The sequence below is a fragment of the Bombina bombina genome, chromosome 6 (genome assembly GCF_027579735.1).
Source record: "Bombina bombina isolate aBomBom1 chromosome 6, aBomBom1.pri, whole genome shotgun sequence".
NCBI classification, from domain to species: Eukaryota; Metazoa; Chordata; class Amphibia; order Anura; family Bombinatoridae; genus Bombina; species Bombina bombina.
In genome coordinates, this window is record NC_069504.1 from 625,030,688 (window position 1) to 625,047,050 (window position 16,363).

The window sequence follows — 16,363 nt, forward strand, 5'->3', positions numbered from 1 at the left end:
AAATAAATTTATCAGGTAAGCATAAATTGTGTTTTTTGGTGGTTGTAGATGTGTAACAGATTTTGGGGGTCAAAGTTAGAAAAAGCGTGTTTTTCCCATTTTTTTCTCATATTTTATAATTTTCTTATAGTAAATTATAAGATATGATGAAAATTATGATATCTTTAGAAAGTCCATTTAATGGCGAGAAAAACGGTATATAATATGTGTGGGTACAGTAAATGAGTAAGAGGAAAATTACAGCTAAACACAAACACAGCCGAAATGTAAAAATTGCCCTGGTCCTTAAGGGAAAGAAATTGAAAAATGGCCTTGTCCTTAAGGGGTTAAAAATGTATTAAAAAAAAACTGCACTAGGCAGTTTTTGGGGTCTAAAGTTGGTAGGTCGGGGGTGTTAGAAAACAAATGGCGCTGAAAAGTGCCTTTACATTGCAGTCTATGGGAACTGTGTGTTCCCAGTAAAAATATTTGACTATATACATATATATTTATGTGTTAACATGTGTATATACTGTACATATATTAACACATAAATATATATGTACAGTATATAAGCATATACTGTACATATGTATTTAGAAATGCTGCAATTGCTGTGCGACTTACACCCTTCGCTGGGCTTAGGTTCTGATGCCATCTCCTCAGAACAAGGCTCCTATTGGAGCCTATGGAAGCGTGCTCTTGTGAGCGCAATGCTTCCTAGCAATGCGAACGCGAGGTCGTGTTCACATTGAGCTAAACTTGTAATAGATGTGCGTGCAAGCAATATTTAGTGCTCCACTTGTAATCTAGTTCATAGTGTATTTTTTTATATCAGTTATATCACTTTGCTTAGTACTAGAACTGTTTATGTGCAAAATATAGTCTTTTTAATTTTAAAGTATTTGGTTTCAGATTTCTTTGCTGTTTTACATGCCAGATGGAATCAGGGGTCTCAAGTCTCTTTTTAGACACTGGATCCTAAACTTTGGTGATATTGCTTTGGGCTCATCATTTATTTTTTTAAGGTAAGTGTTCCTATGGGTACCATTTTAGCAGAAGTATGTCTTTAAATTCTACCTGTAGAAAAGCCTTTCCAATTTCCTAAAGTTGTATATATAGATTAAAAGGAAAACTGGATGGGGAGAGACCATGACGTAGTTCCTGGGCTTGACCCATTTGCCAGATGCGGTAACTAACTCTTCCCGTTTTGCTTTTAATCTTAACTGCTGGACTTTCACTGTGTTTTGTAATAATTTGTTTTGTAATTTTCCCTGTGGGTCTTGCACCCAGACTTGTTAGGGGTTTACTACCTGGAGCTTTGTGGACTGTGCAGCTACATGTGAGTGCTATTGAGCACCCATGGCTGTGCATTTTGCAAGGTCAAAGGATGTGTACAGTCCAGTCTAAGAGTGCAGGCCACTTTGGTGTTTTGTATATATATATATATATATATATATATATATATATATATATATATGTGTGTGTGTGTGTATGAATGTAACTGCGGTAGAAGTAAGCTTTTTACGATTGTTGAGTTGCACTCATATTATGAGTTGAAAGTAAACTGTTTTGCTCATGTGCTAATTTGACGAGAGCAAAAAGTCGAACTTACAATATCATGTGTGTGTTCACATATTCCCTCATAGAAGTCAAAGGAGAAAAAAAAGTGGGAATAACACCTAAATCATGCACAAACCTGACATGAAAACATAAATATATTTCACATTCCAATGTTCTATTTCTTCATAAATAAATATTTCTACATACATCTGAGGGTACTTTGGTACAATATATATTTATTCCTATATAGATATGTATGTATATATATATATATATATATATATATATATATATACACACTATTATATAAAGGTATAGATATATACAGATATATATATTTAGAAATACTCAGAGCATATTCTGCTATGCGGAATGTGAAATATTTACATTAAATACATAGTTAAAACCTTTATTAAATATGAATATTGCATAGATATTGTTTTACAAGTTTTCATCTACTTAACTGCATATGTGGACATATGTATTTATGTTTTTATATGTGTATATATGTCTGTAAATACACATATAAATACATGAATACATTTGTATACACAAATATATATATATATATATACATACCCATCTTTAGACATGAATATGTATGTATCGCTATGTTAAAGCCCTTTGCCTGCCTTTTTTTTAACACCTGAAACCTCATATCATTGAGTATTTATATATATTTGTGTGCATTTATTTTTTTTATATAATGTTTATTAGATGGTGTTATTATGAGTGTAACTGTACTTTGTAATATATTTCTGATGTGTTTTGTGCAACTGTTTTGTTTGGCCAAACAAACAGTTTTATTTATTAATTTATTTATAAAATATTTTACCAGGAAGGATACATTGAGATTTCTCTTGTTTTCAAGTATGTTAACCAAAGCTCTGAGGAGGCAGTTATCATTGTAGCGTAAATTGTGATTGCGCTCAAGCAATCATGTTTACTTTTAACTTGTAATAACGGTGTAAACCTGACGAGCGCAAGCATCAGCGATAAACCCCTTATCGCTTGCACGTAACTGTTAGAGCTTCACTCATAATCTCGCCCTGTGAGTTTTCTGAAACATGTGAATACATAATCTAAAAATAGCTGTTAAAGCATAATTGTATATGTAAAACATAACTGGAATGACAGATAAAAATAAAAACTTCCAAAATAATCATTTGAAAGAGGTCAAATTGTGTTTTCAACTCCTCACTGTTGAAATAGAGAAGTCCAAAAATTGTGAAATTTGCTTGAGATATTTTTGCTAATGGATTGGAATAGTGCTGCCAAATTATGTCAATTTAAAGTATGAGAGAAAACACAACAGAAACCTGATGAATTGGCACGTTTAGGGCTAAAAATGAGTTGCTCTGCTTTTAGAGTTCTCTTATGGAGATTTTTTTCATATGCTTGCTGTTTCTTTGTATTTATTGCTAGATGTTTTCTACAAATCCTTAAGTGAATTTTAGTGCTTTAGTACAGTGTTAATAAGCCTGGGCTACAGGGCCGCCATCAGGGGGTGACAGGGGTGACTCCTGTCAGGGGCCCAATGGGCTAGGGGGGCCCCATGAGGCAAGAACTAAAAAAAAAAAAAAAAATTTTTTTTTTTTTTTTAAATTTATACAGCCACCAGTGGGTACTACAGCAGAGTGCTAATTGAGCATGGGAAATATTATTACAAGGAGTAAAGTATTAGCATTTGAGAGGATTTCTGAGTGTGCACTAAACCACTATGCACAGTGTGAGACAGACTTGGCACTTTGTTTGTAGAGTGTGTGCCTGAGTCAAACGGCTGATCACTTTCATTTGCAGAGGATGTAGGAATTACTTAGCAAATGTTTTTTATTTCTTTGTGCAATTTAAGATTCACTTCAGTGTGGTAGTAGTTGTATGGTGGGGCCAGGGGTCCATAAAGCCACATTTTTTTAGCAGCAGTGTATTTATGATTATTTGACAATGCTGTAGAAATTCTATATTTAAAACCATGCAGAAATGTTTCCTCCCCAATACACAAATGATATATATTACATTCCAGTTTACTGCCCCTTTATGCAAGGACTTTCCAGATACAAGGAGGCATTTTATCTGCATAACATGTTATACTCTCAGACTAAGATTGCTCATTGTTGGAAATGAGACAGGTTAACTTAAAACTGTTCAGTTTACTCTACAGCTGACTTAATTTTGAAATGCATACCAACAAGCTTAAATCCTGTATTTAACCAGATCTAATGTTATGAGTACCACAGCTTATGGTTCCACCAAGACCATATAGAGTAAAGCATTTTCAAAATCCACAAGTACAGCTGACAGATGGGAACATTTGTACACTATATTTGAAGTGGTGCTCTTGGTTGGGGAAAATAGGGAAAATATCAAACTAACATATGTCAACCTTTTAAAAGTACTTTTCTTCATCTAGCCATCTACCCAGATCATTAATGTACAATTTTAAATTCACAGAATTATTTTTGTTTGCACATTTACCAATATGATTCTTTAAAAAGTGATCTCTTAATTTCTGCATTTTTTTTTATCATGCATGTCACACATTGTTGATTTAGGGGATGCAAGGTGCATAAATGTATCCTCCTGTGTTTCTGTGGGTGTCTGCTTTTATGTCTTTGTGCTTTGGTTTGTGTCTCTATGAGTGTGTATGTATTTTTTTCTGTTGGTATCTCTGTGAGGGTGTGTGCATATGTCTTTGAGCTTTTTCTATGGGTGTCTCTGTGAGGGTGGGCATGTGTTTGTCTTTGTGTATTTTCTCTGGATGCCTCTGAGGGTGGGTGTGTATGTCTGTGTTTTCTGTGGTTGTCTCTGTGAGGGTGTGTGTGTGTGTGTGTGTGTATGTATGTATGTATGTGTTTTCTGTGGATTTCTCTGTGAGGGTGTGTATTTTCTGTGGGTGTCTCTGTGAGGGTGTGTGTATGTCTTTGTGTGTTTTCTGTGGATGTCTCAGTAAGGCCGTGTATGTATGTCTTTCTGTGTTTTTTGTGGGTGTCTCTCTGTGTGTGTGTATGTCATTGTGTGTTTTCTGAGGCTGTCTCTGCTGGTGTTTCCTTGGGTGTATGTGCAAGTTTGAGTTTGTGTGTGTGTGTGTCCATTGTCTGTTCCTTTTTAGGACTTTTTCTACAGACTTTGAGACTAATGAGACCTTTCCGGAAGTCACCAATCTACCATTTTACCTTTAAATTATTGTTTAGGCAGTTCAGGGCTCTTCCTTTCAGCCACTGCATGCTGTTGTCATCATTTAGTTGGCATCTTCCTTTACAAAAAGATAATCAGAACTCCATATTTTATTTTCTAAATCTCCTTTTTTTACAAAACTGTAGTCTACCTCATTACTTGTCAGGTCAATGTAAACAAGTGCTAAGTGTCTGTTTGGGTGACTGTGTCTGAGTTTCTTTGGGTGTTTGCTAGAGTGTCTATATGTGAATCCTTATGTGTGAGTGTGTGTTTCAGTGTATGAGTGTGTCTGTGTGTGTTTCAGTGTATGTTACTACCTTTACAACATTTCCAAGTTTAAATAGACACTTAAGAATAAAGTGCATATACGTTTTAGTCACTTGGTCAAAAATTGCACATGTCAAAGGAGGGGGGGGGGGGCCCTGATCAATGGTTAAGTCAGGGGCCCCAAAATTTCTAGTGGCGGCCCTGCTGGGCTATCTCTATATCTACATTATGAGGTTGATTTATTAACCCCTTCGAATGCCTACGACTGCAGGTTCTCAAAAGAGAACCTGCAGTCCGTATTTATGAAGCAACGGTCATCAGACCGCTGCTTCCTAACCTTTCGCCACCTCTTAGGTGGTGAATTTCGATCTCCCCGGTGTCGTCCAACCGTGGAGCTTAACAGCTCCTGCCCGCGCATTTTTGGCTGTGCACGGGCAGGGGGCAGGATTGCACGCAAGTGCAAAAAAGCGCTCGTGTGCAATGCTAAATTCCGGCAACGGAATTCAGCCCACCAGAGGCAAGCTGCGATGGACAGGGGTGCGTATATGCGCCCCTGTCCGCCTGCAGCTTCATAAATTAACCCATTTAGGTGCTGCTGTCTTCGGAGTATAATATGTATAGTTGGGTGACTGTTATTTTTCTGAGGTTCTATATTATTGGAATGCCCACTTTTCTTTTTTATATTGCATCACGTTTACAGGGTTACATCAGTTTTTCTCAACAACCTGATGTACCCCAAACAGACCAGATTATTACCCATGGGTATTACCCTGCTCTTACCCATCAGCTGATTTTATCTGTGCTCAACTTTAGATATAATACAAATCTGGTCTGTTAGGAGTACTTGAGGAAGGAGTTGGGAAAAAACTGTGTTACATCACCACAACCACTCCCGAAGTACTGTGTCAAGGTATTGCTAAGTGGCATTGGATAAACTACATATGTATTGCACAATTTAATATTTCATGTCAGCTAATATCTCCCCTGACATGAGTTGAGTGGGCTTTAGCCACAATAGACCAACAACATCAGAGAACAAGGGAACAAACATTTGTGTAGATAAAAAGACAGGTCATTTCAAAGAGATTTTTATCACATGGCACCCTCAAGTTTGAACGCCCATATATGGAATTTCCTGCCTAAGATTCTGTAATAAAATTACAGAACCCGGGGGGCGGAGCCAGCTTTGGAGCGAGATGGCCGCATTTTCATGACTCTCTGCAAAAAGTTATAGAAATATCAAGACATACCGCTGGAATAAGACCTCTATATTGTTTAAAATGAGACTATACATCAAGAGGAACAGTCAGGATATACATATCTAGATTTTATAAGAAGAAGGTGAAACAGGGCACTAAGAAGTCTCGCATCAAGATTGTCCGCCATCACAACACGGGGCCCTGCTTAACTGAAGCTCGGTTTGACACTACAGAAGAGCCTTAAACGACTTATGCAAGTGGATAATAAACTTCCAGGGGGACAGCAGATCTAATCAGCCCTACGGTACTTTTGAGGACTCTGAAACGTCTGAATATCTAACTAGGCTGCCGAAACCACAGAGCACTAATTCAGACCCCAGGATTCCAAAATGGCCGCAGCTGACACAGTATTCGCAGCAGCATTCGAAGCCTCTGACCGCTGTTTTGCAGAGATTAAGCACAGTCTATCGCAACTATGCAGACTAGCTAGCAAGAGACTTCTGCTACCTGAGGGAGAAGATGGAGGATGGCGAACTCAACACATTAAGTTAGTAGGCACCCAGAGGCATATCACACCGACACAACTACTAATCTATAGAGGACTGCGACCATTGCAGACAGCTCGACCTGCGCAAAAGCTAAAGGTAGATAAGGTGGGGGGAAGAGGCCCCCTCCCGTATGACACCCCATCTAACCAGATACTGACCAAGCCGAAGAGGGTGTTCGCCGTGGCCCGGGGAAGTCACCCTCCGGGTGCGGGGCGGACACTTTGTAAAACCCCAAAACCATCCCGCAAGACAGGGAGCTCTTTAGAGCTATTCGGCAAAGTGGGGAGTCCTTCCCTTTCTCGCTATCTGAACCACCCGCAGGCTAAAGTGCTCATTCTAAGTACCTGCAATTTACCCAATCAGACAGCCGACATTAATAGTCACAGCGCAGAGTGGAGTGTACCGGAGCCTTCCAGAAGTAATCTGCTGAGAGCCCAACTGCCCTACAACAGCGTGAGTTTTTTCCCTTGTCTTGCGGTCTATACAGCATATGGCTCCGGCAGAGAACTAGTACCAGTACAGCAACATAGACGATATATCTTCCATGCTACGCTTCAGGCCAGGGTTGGAATAGGCTAAGATGAGACAACTCCACAAATCCTTTGTACCGCTGGGCGGTTTGTCTGCACCTTGAAAAGAGAACCTTGATTTATTTGTACTTTGCTCTCCTTATGCATATTTCTGCCGCTATTTAAATGTTGAATACAGCCACATGGCTACACACTAAGAGTAACCTTGTCATCCGGGTCTCACTGTGCAATGTCGCATATGTGTTCATGCGTTACCACATCAACCTTACTTATAAAGCACATAGCCGGTTGTTACTAGCTACCATTAGACCCACATTGGAAGCCGAGAGCGTCTGAAATTCAGACTAATCCTAATAGCCTCTCATGGATGGGAGACATTTATATTTGCAAATCTGTATCTAAAGTCGTTTGTTTAAATTTGGTTATTCTGCCTACATAGGTATTTAGATGTAAACCAGCCCACAGTCCTCCTTATTTAGTGTCGAATTTTGTATAAGTATGTTTTTTCTTTTTAATTAGTTCATGACACCTTATATGATATAATGCCTAATTACTATTGTGGGTCACCATTACACTATGACTTTTCCTGCTAGTCGGAGGTCTGTGGAAAACATAACTAGTTCATAATATAGTCACAGATGTACCAGGCCAGTTCAAAAGTTTCTAGATCTACTTGGACCATCTTCAAGTTTAAGCTTAAATGTACCTAGGCTACTATGTTTTACAATTTTAGGTTGTTATATATTACTACTATGTCTCTCTTGCGAATGGAACTGTTAGCCTACTTAATGTCTATTGGAGTTTAATGTTCCTCAAAAAGTTTCTGGGACCTCTATGCCTGTATGCTCCTCATTTACACATTAGTAAGCCAATATAACGGCCCCCTGATACCTTTAGATCACCTATCATCATTGTTTAGGGGATTTGCCCTAGACCAACTTAAGTAAGATGCCCTTTTTAGAAGACTCTTGGAGAATCCTGTGTATAACACTCATTAAAGCAAGCTAGTGTGTTGTATCAGCTTTCTCTCCCAAAACTGTTACTAGGCTCCTACCAGATACTAAGCTCCCTACTGATAGTACTTTTTAATCATATATACAGATAATATTGCCATAAGCTCCGCCTATACTTTATAGTTATTACAAGCATGGTAATGTCCTGGTCCTATGTTTACAGTTGTCTATATGATGTTTATTATTGGTTGTTTATATACGGGGAACATCCCTTATAGGACCCACACTATATCTACGCCGCACTGTTTTTTATATTATTTCTCAATCACCATGTTATTCCCATTCATTACCTCTATCTGACCCCTCTCCTCCCTTTCCTGCAGGCATTTGTTACCTGCGGGTCATATCCCTTCTCCTTTTTCCCACATCGCCTATAGCTGGCATCTCCCCAGGAGAGGGGTTCATATAGCAGCCCCCTGCTTTCCATATATATTCAAATAGCCTCCTCTTCTCCCATTATTTTTAGGAAATTACCCTTACTTTTGCAACTCCTGGCCTGCATCTAACCCCTTCAACTACTGGGATTGATGGCCCTGTAGTCTATATCTTTCCAACACCCTGGCTGGCTCCGCCCTCCATTTCCCCCTATTTTGAGCGGCTCTTGCCCGCTGCAAACCCCCCCCCCATTTAAACAGACCTCTGAGGGGTCAGACAAAAGCCAATTCCCTGCCTCCTATCATTTATAGTTTATAAAGTTCCTCTCATTTCGAAGTAGGGATCTCTAGCTATATAATATAAAAATCAAGGTTCCATAGATACATGTCCCAGGCACCGGTGTTTCTTATCTGTTGTTTTACATTTTCTCTGCATGATAATAGAAGAGGTGCTATAATACAGGTCAACTGTTATTCTATTATTCATATGGACATATGACACCCTCACGGGCTAGATATTGTGAGAACAATTACTTTATTAGCACGCCAATGTTTTAGTCTATATTTACTTACTGTATGAGAAATGTACAAGTGTTTTCATTATTTCTGATCCATGCCTGGACATACTGTTTGTTCTACTGTTACTACTTATTACCTCAATAAAAAATTACATGCCTGGACATACTGTTTGTTCTACTGTTACTACTTATTACCTCAATAAAAAATTATTTAAAAAAATAAATAAAAGGAAATTACAGAACCCCCTGGGGTCACAGAGACACAATTCTGTACCTTAAAGGGACAGTCTACACCAGAATTGTTATTGTTTTAAAAGATAGATAATCCCTTTTTTACCCATTCCCCAGTTTTGCATAACCAACACAGTTATATTTATATATTTTTTACCTCTGTGATTATCTTGTATCTGAGCCTCTGCAAACTGCCCCTTTTTTCAGTTCTTTTGACAGACTTGCTGTTTAGCCAATCAGTGATAGCTCCCAGGTAACTTCACGTGCATGAGCACAGTGTTATCTATATCAAATTCATGAACTAACACCCTCTAGTGGTGAAAAACCAAACCTGTTAAAATGCATTCTTAAGAGGCGGCCTTCAAGGTCTAAGAAATTAGCATATGAACCTCCTAGGTTAAGCTTTCAACTAAGAATACCAAGAGAACAAAGCAAAATTGGTGGTAAAAGTAAATTGGAAAATTGTTTAAAATTACATGCCCTATCTGAATCATGAAAGTTTATTTTGGACTAGACTGTCCCTTTAACTCAGATAAGTAGAGAGAATCTCAGGAAAGTAAGTAATTAGCACGTGTATGATACCCAAATGAGAGTTTCATTTGAAGGTCTAATACACATATACATCTAGAAAAATTTGCTGGCTCAGATAACAGCATATAGGAAGCTAATTCTCAAATAAATGACTTGTGCCTAATTTTCATGAAGTTTAAGATACTCAAATGAATATATATTCAGACACATATTATATATAAATATATGAGTCTAGGAGATATGCTTTGTGCCTAGTCTGCTATATTGAATAGGTAGCTGTATTGCTGTATTTAAAATGTTTGATAAACACCATTGTTTCTTTCATTTCAGACCTGTGAGAAACCAGTGAGTTGCCCCCTAAATTATATCATATTTGTGTTTTCATGCATTCAAAATAACATTATCAAGAGATATACTGAGTGTGGGATATATTTATATTAAAAGGGAATGATAATAAAATAAATATATCAGTATAAGTAATTACTACATAATTATAATTGAATGCATATAATATACTAAATATGAGGTGAAGTGAATATATACCTGTATTTATATTAAAATTGAATAATATCAAATGTAAATATAGCATATATCATTAATTACATCAGACTGCTACTCACAAGGTATATATGTGATATAATATGATAACTGGAAAAGGTGACAATATTATATCAGAAAATTAACTAAAATACTAATTAAATCCATGCTGAAAGTATTAAAAATCATTTTAAGTGCCATAATGCAGTGGAATATACTTATGTTTGGTTTGGAATGATATATATTCAGTAGTATTAAATAGTCCCATGTAGATTAAACATATTTTTTATTGATACTGGAAAACATAAGTGTATTTAAAGGGACACTGAACCCAATTTTTTTTCTATCATGATTCAGATAGAGCATGCAATTTTAAGCAACTTTCTAATTTACTCCTATTATCAAATTATTTTTATTCTCTTGGTATCTTTATTTGAAATGCAAGAATGTAAGTTTAGATGCCGGCCCATTTTTGGTGAACACACTGTGTTGTTCTTGCTGCATGGTGGGTAAATCCACCTACCAATAAAAAAAGTGCTTTCCATAGTTCTGAACCAAAAAATAGCTTAGATGCCTTCTTTTTCAAATAAAGAAAGCAGAGAACGAAGAAAAATTCATAATAGGAGTAAATTAGAAAGTTGGTTAAAATTGCATGCTCTATCTGAATCACAAAATAATTTTTTTGGGTTCAGTGGCCCTTTAATGAACACTTTAATATATATATTAAACTGTAGCAGTATTTAATAATGAAATTGTTTTGCTATGTCTGTTGCCCTCCGGTGTTTGATATGGGAATTACAGCCATAGAAATTCAATTTGAGGAAATTGAATGGCAGTACCAGGGCCAATGAGGGACAAGCTACGAATAAGGGCATACCCAAATTTCAGCAATGATTAGAAATGAGGTGGGTTTTATCAGAGATATAAAAACCTTTGCACAGGAAGAAAAAGGGGATTTTTGGGTGGCTACTTAAGTTGGCTTACTGACAAACTGCTGCCTTGGAAATACACAGAGTTTGTAAAACAAAATTTAACCCAACATTTACTTCCAGACGTGTGAATACCCTCTCATATGACGGTGAAAAGAACTTATCTGGATATTGATTCTCATAATGGTTTGCTGGTAAAGCATACGCGATTGTTAAGTATATTTAATATTTAAATCAAAGGTATTCTATAGCTATAGTTAAATTGTAGCTGTGATTTAAAAGGGTATTTTTTACTTTAAATGTATGTCCCATTGGCCTGTGTAGCTTAGAAATAGTTATATTGGTGCTTTGTAGTTTTATTGCTGAAAAAGACTTTGTATACTATATTTATAAGTCAGTCTTATTGATTATGTAATCTCTTAGAAATTGCATATAAATTGGCTGTTGTGTTAGGAATATACAATTTCTCTGGTTGTGGTTCTTTAAGCATTTTAAGTTATTGATCCATATTTTGGCATTGGACTTGTGTTGTTAGCTAATTAAAAATTGCCTTGTAAGTTTAATGGTAAGGTGGGATTTTGAGTAAGGTTAATTTATAGACATATTTCTTGTATAGCCTGCTTGGTATATAAAATTGTAACAACTAAACATATATATTTGGCCATAATTGATTCATAATCTATTTTCTACATAAATATAATCATTGTGTTCCGTTTGAGAAACATTGGTAACACAAGACATTTTAGAAATTGTCATGTGTAACACCATCAAATATATACATTTTAACAGCTTAAATACAGATGTATTTCTTTTTGTATTTGTGAATAACAATTATCTTTTGATAAATATTCTATTTCATTAATAGGTTTGACAAAACCTGTGTCTACACAGCTTTGCCAAGTGCTCTAATAAAACATAACAAGCTGTATAGATTTAAATTATTTAAATGAAAAGTAAAGTATTGTGTTATGGGTAATACTGGTGCTTACTGAACATATTTAAAAAGCTTTTATTCCTCCCTCAACTATCATATTATCTGACTGTAGAAAAATGCTAATTAATCTCCCAACAGATCACACAAGCAGAACATTTCTCTCTTAAAACATACTGAAGTTTGTTAAATATGCCTTTTATTGGAACTAAAATTTATAAGGCTATTCTCATTCCATCATGTACATAAAAAAACTCATTGGAGAAATGACTCAAATATTTTAAATATGCTGTGACCTATTTAAAAAGAAAGAATGTTTTTCAGGGGTATAAATAGTGCTAGTGAATCTAAATATAGGTTTAAAATTAAGATATGCATAAGACTGCCCATGCCAAAATCATTTTGCTGCATATCAACTGCAATGACTTATTTTAATGAGCCTATATCAAATCAAATTCCCCACTCAGGAGTTTAACCATAACTTTAATAAATACATGGACCTGAACTTTACTTAAAGATGTATCATTTACATTTTTTGGTATCATAGGTAACCCTTGTTTTATAGAATCCTTTTACCATGACAAATAATCCCAAAACAAATAAACACCCAAATTATTAAACATTATTAAACCCCTACTTAAAATTTTACATTATTAAGCTGATGCCTTCACATTTCCTGTATTCAATTGTTCAGCCTCATACAACTTAAAGCAATAGGTTATCTTCATTTGGATCCTCTGGTCCTTTATTGGGTTTCTCCCCAATATATATATATATATATATATATATATATATATATATATATATATATATATATATTTATATATATATATATATATATATATTATTTTTTTTCTTTTAATATTTTCTTGTTTTTCTACATTATATATTCCACATCACTACATCAAAATGATCCTCTTCACAATGGATGGCTATGTAAGCTGCTAAATACATAGTAACATAGTAGATGAGGTTGAAAAAAATGACAGACGTCGATCAAGTTCAACCTATACAAATCTTAATATACTTACAATGAAAGCTACAGTTGATTTTAAATTAATCCCATTAAAAAAGGTGACCAATTTAACACAAGAAATCCATATCCCTAAATTCTGTTTCTAGCCAGAAATGTATGTAAACCATTTTTAAATGTATCTAAGTTATTGGCATGTACTACCTCCTTAGGTAATGAGTTCCACAATGTGATTGCTCTTCCATTGAAAAACGCATTTGCTTAATTAAATCTCCTTTCCTCCAGCCTTAAATTGTGACCTCTTGTCACAAACAATTTTCTTGGAATAAACAGAGCTTCCACCTCTCTGTATATGGGCCTTGAATATATTTACATAAAGTAATCATGTCACTTCCCAAGCGCCTTTTTTCTAGAGAAAACAGACCGAGTTTGGCTAACCTCTCCTCATAGCTTAAAATTCCCATTCCCCTTATTAGTTTTGTGGCCCTTCTTTGAAATTTTTCTAAGTCTGCAATGTCTGTTTTTGAAATTCGTCCCCAGAACTGCACTCCATACAAAAGGTGAGGTGTTACCAGGTATTTATATAGTGACAGAATTATGTCAGTAATACTTGCTAGTATCTTATAAGCCTTAGAAGCCGTTGCTCTTAATTGTGCAGCTATCTTTAGCTTGTTATCTATAAATTCTCCCAAATCCCTTTCCTTCTCTGTTTTGTTAGTCCCAATTAAATAATAGATTGCCTGCTTATTTTTGCTATGTAGAACCTTCTAATTTTTGTAGATCCCCTTGTAAAGCAATTTTATCCTGCACTAACCTAATTACCCTACACAACTTTGTATCATCTGCAAAAATATAGATGTTGCTATTTAATCCTTGCTCCAAGTAATAAATACAAATATAAACAATAAAAACATGGCCCAGTACTGATCCTTAGGAGAATCCCCCGATTACCTTTGTCCAATTTGAGTATGATCCGTTAACTACTATTTGTTGCTCCTCATCTTTTATAAAGTTATTTATCAATGAGCTAACTGCAACTAAAACTTACATATGAAATGACTATTTAATTTTGAAATACATACAAAAAAGCAATTGTTCATATTTATATGATCATACATAATTTTTGTGACCATAGCAGTCTTATTTAAAAAATATATTCCATAATATTATTTATTTGTATTTAAAAAAATACATAAAAAATATTTTTAATTTTTAAATTTAAAAAAATATATAAATAAGCCACATCTGTGTTTGAGTCCGGGTGGTATAGTGCCAAGTATACAACTTACCTCTTACACCGGGTGCCACTCCTGTCAGCTGAAAACAGGAAACTGGGGCTACAATTCGCAAAGGCTCACCAAACTTGGACAATAGAAGATTGGAAAAATGTTGCCTCAATTTCAACTGCAACATTCAGATGGTAGGGTCAGAATTTGGCATAAACAACATGAAAGAATGGATCCATCCTGCCTTGTATCAATGGTTCAGTGTGGTGGTGTAATGGTGTGTGGGATATTTTCTTGACATACTTTGGGCCCCTTAGTACCAAATGAGCATTGTTTAAAGGCCACAGCCAACCTCAGTATTGTTGCTGACCATGTCCATCCCTTTATGACTACAGTGTCTGACTGCTTCCAGCAGGATAATGCACCATGTCACAAAGCTCAAATCACCTCAAACTGGTTTCTTGAACATGACAATGAGTTCACTGTACTCAAATGTCCTCCACAGTCACCAGATCTCAATCTAATAGAGCACCTTTGGGATGTGGTGGAATGGGAGATTTGCATCATGGATGTGCAGCCGACAACTGCGTGATGCTATCATGTCAATATGGACCAAAATCTCTGATGAATGTTTCTACACCTTGTTAAATCTATGCCACAAAGAATTGAGGCAGTTCTGAAGGCGAAAAGGGGTCCAACCCAGCACTAGCAAGGTGTACCTACTAAAGTGTCCGGTGAGTGTGTGTGTGTGTGTATATAAATATATAATTCCCCATCAAGGATAAGCACAGTCTTACAAAATACCAACTGCCAGGGTACACTTTATATACACATTGAAGCTTCCATCACAGAGACTCTCTTTGGGGATATGCTGTTTGTTCTTGTTTTTGACATTTGACAAAGGTGTAATGATACACAGAAACATTATGTCTCTAACCTAATATTTTGTAATAAATTTCATATTTGACAAAGACCAGCGAGTGCCTTTTTCTGTGATGGAAGCTTATATACTGTATATATACTGTATGTATATATATATATATATATATATATATATATACAGTATATATATATATATATATATATATATATATATATATATATATATATATATATACAGTATTTGCCTATACATGTGTACCTACAGTATGTATTTAGGTGTTTATATGTGTATAAATGTCTGTAAATACATATATACACATATAATTACATAAATACATATGTAGACACACACACATATACAGAAGCGTAACTAGAAACCACAGGGCCCAGGTGCAAGAATCTAAGAAGGGGCCCCCCCACCACCCTTCCCCCCTCCAAAAAAAGGTGAATTTAATACATTTTTTTTTTTTTACATTTAACACAGAAAAAAAAATGTGAATCAGATTACGTCTGCAAAAGGAGGTACCCTGGTACCTGGTCTGACCCCCTATTACTGTATATAGTGACACTGTTTAACCCACCAGTACTGTATATAGTGAGTTAGTGACACAGTCTGTAATCTGCCGGTGAGATGGCTGGCCTGACCCTACCCGCCCAGTACTTTATAATGTGACCACAGTAGTCAGTGACATGGTCCAGCCCCCCTTACTGTATATAGTGGTACTGTATAGTGACACTGTTTACCCCCTGCCCCCCCATGCTGTAGTAACAAGGTCTGTAATTTGCTCGTTCCACAAACATACACAAACACACATACATGCATAAATACACACACAGTCACATACATATACACACACACACACACGCACCATACACACACACATAAACACCAATGGGTAAAACAGAAACACTAACCCCTGTAGTCATGTCACACTCACATGATATCAGTGCAGGCAGT

The 16,363-nt window shown here is 36.0% G+C and overlaps 1 long non-coding RNA gene across 1 annotated transcript in view; it reads left to right on the forward strand.

Moving 5' to 3' along the window:
* Positions 1-927: 927 nt before the first annotated feature.
* Positions 928-16,363, forward strand: part of LOC128665197 (uncharacterized) — a 170,634-nt gene continuing 155,198 nt past the window's right edge. The window contains exon 1 of the long non-coding RNA XR_008403030.1: positions 928-1,007. This is a non-coding gene — a long non-coding RNA (uncharacterized LOC128665197). The remainder of the gene's footprint in view (positions 1,008-16,363) is intronic.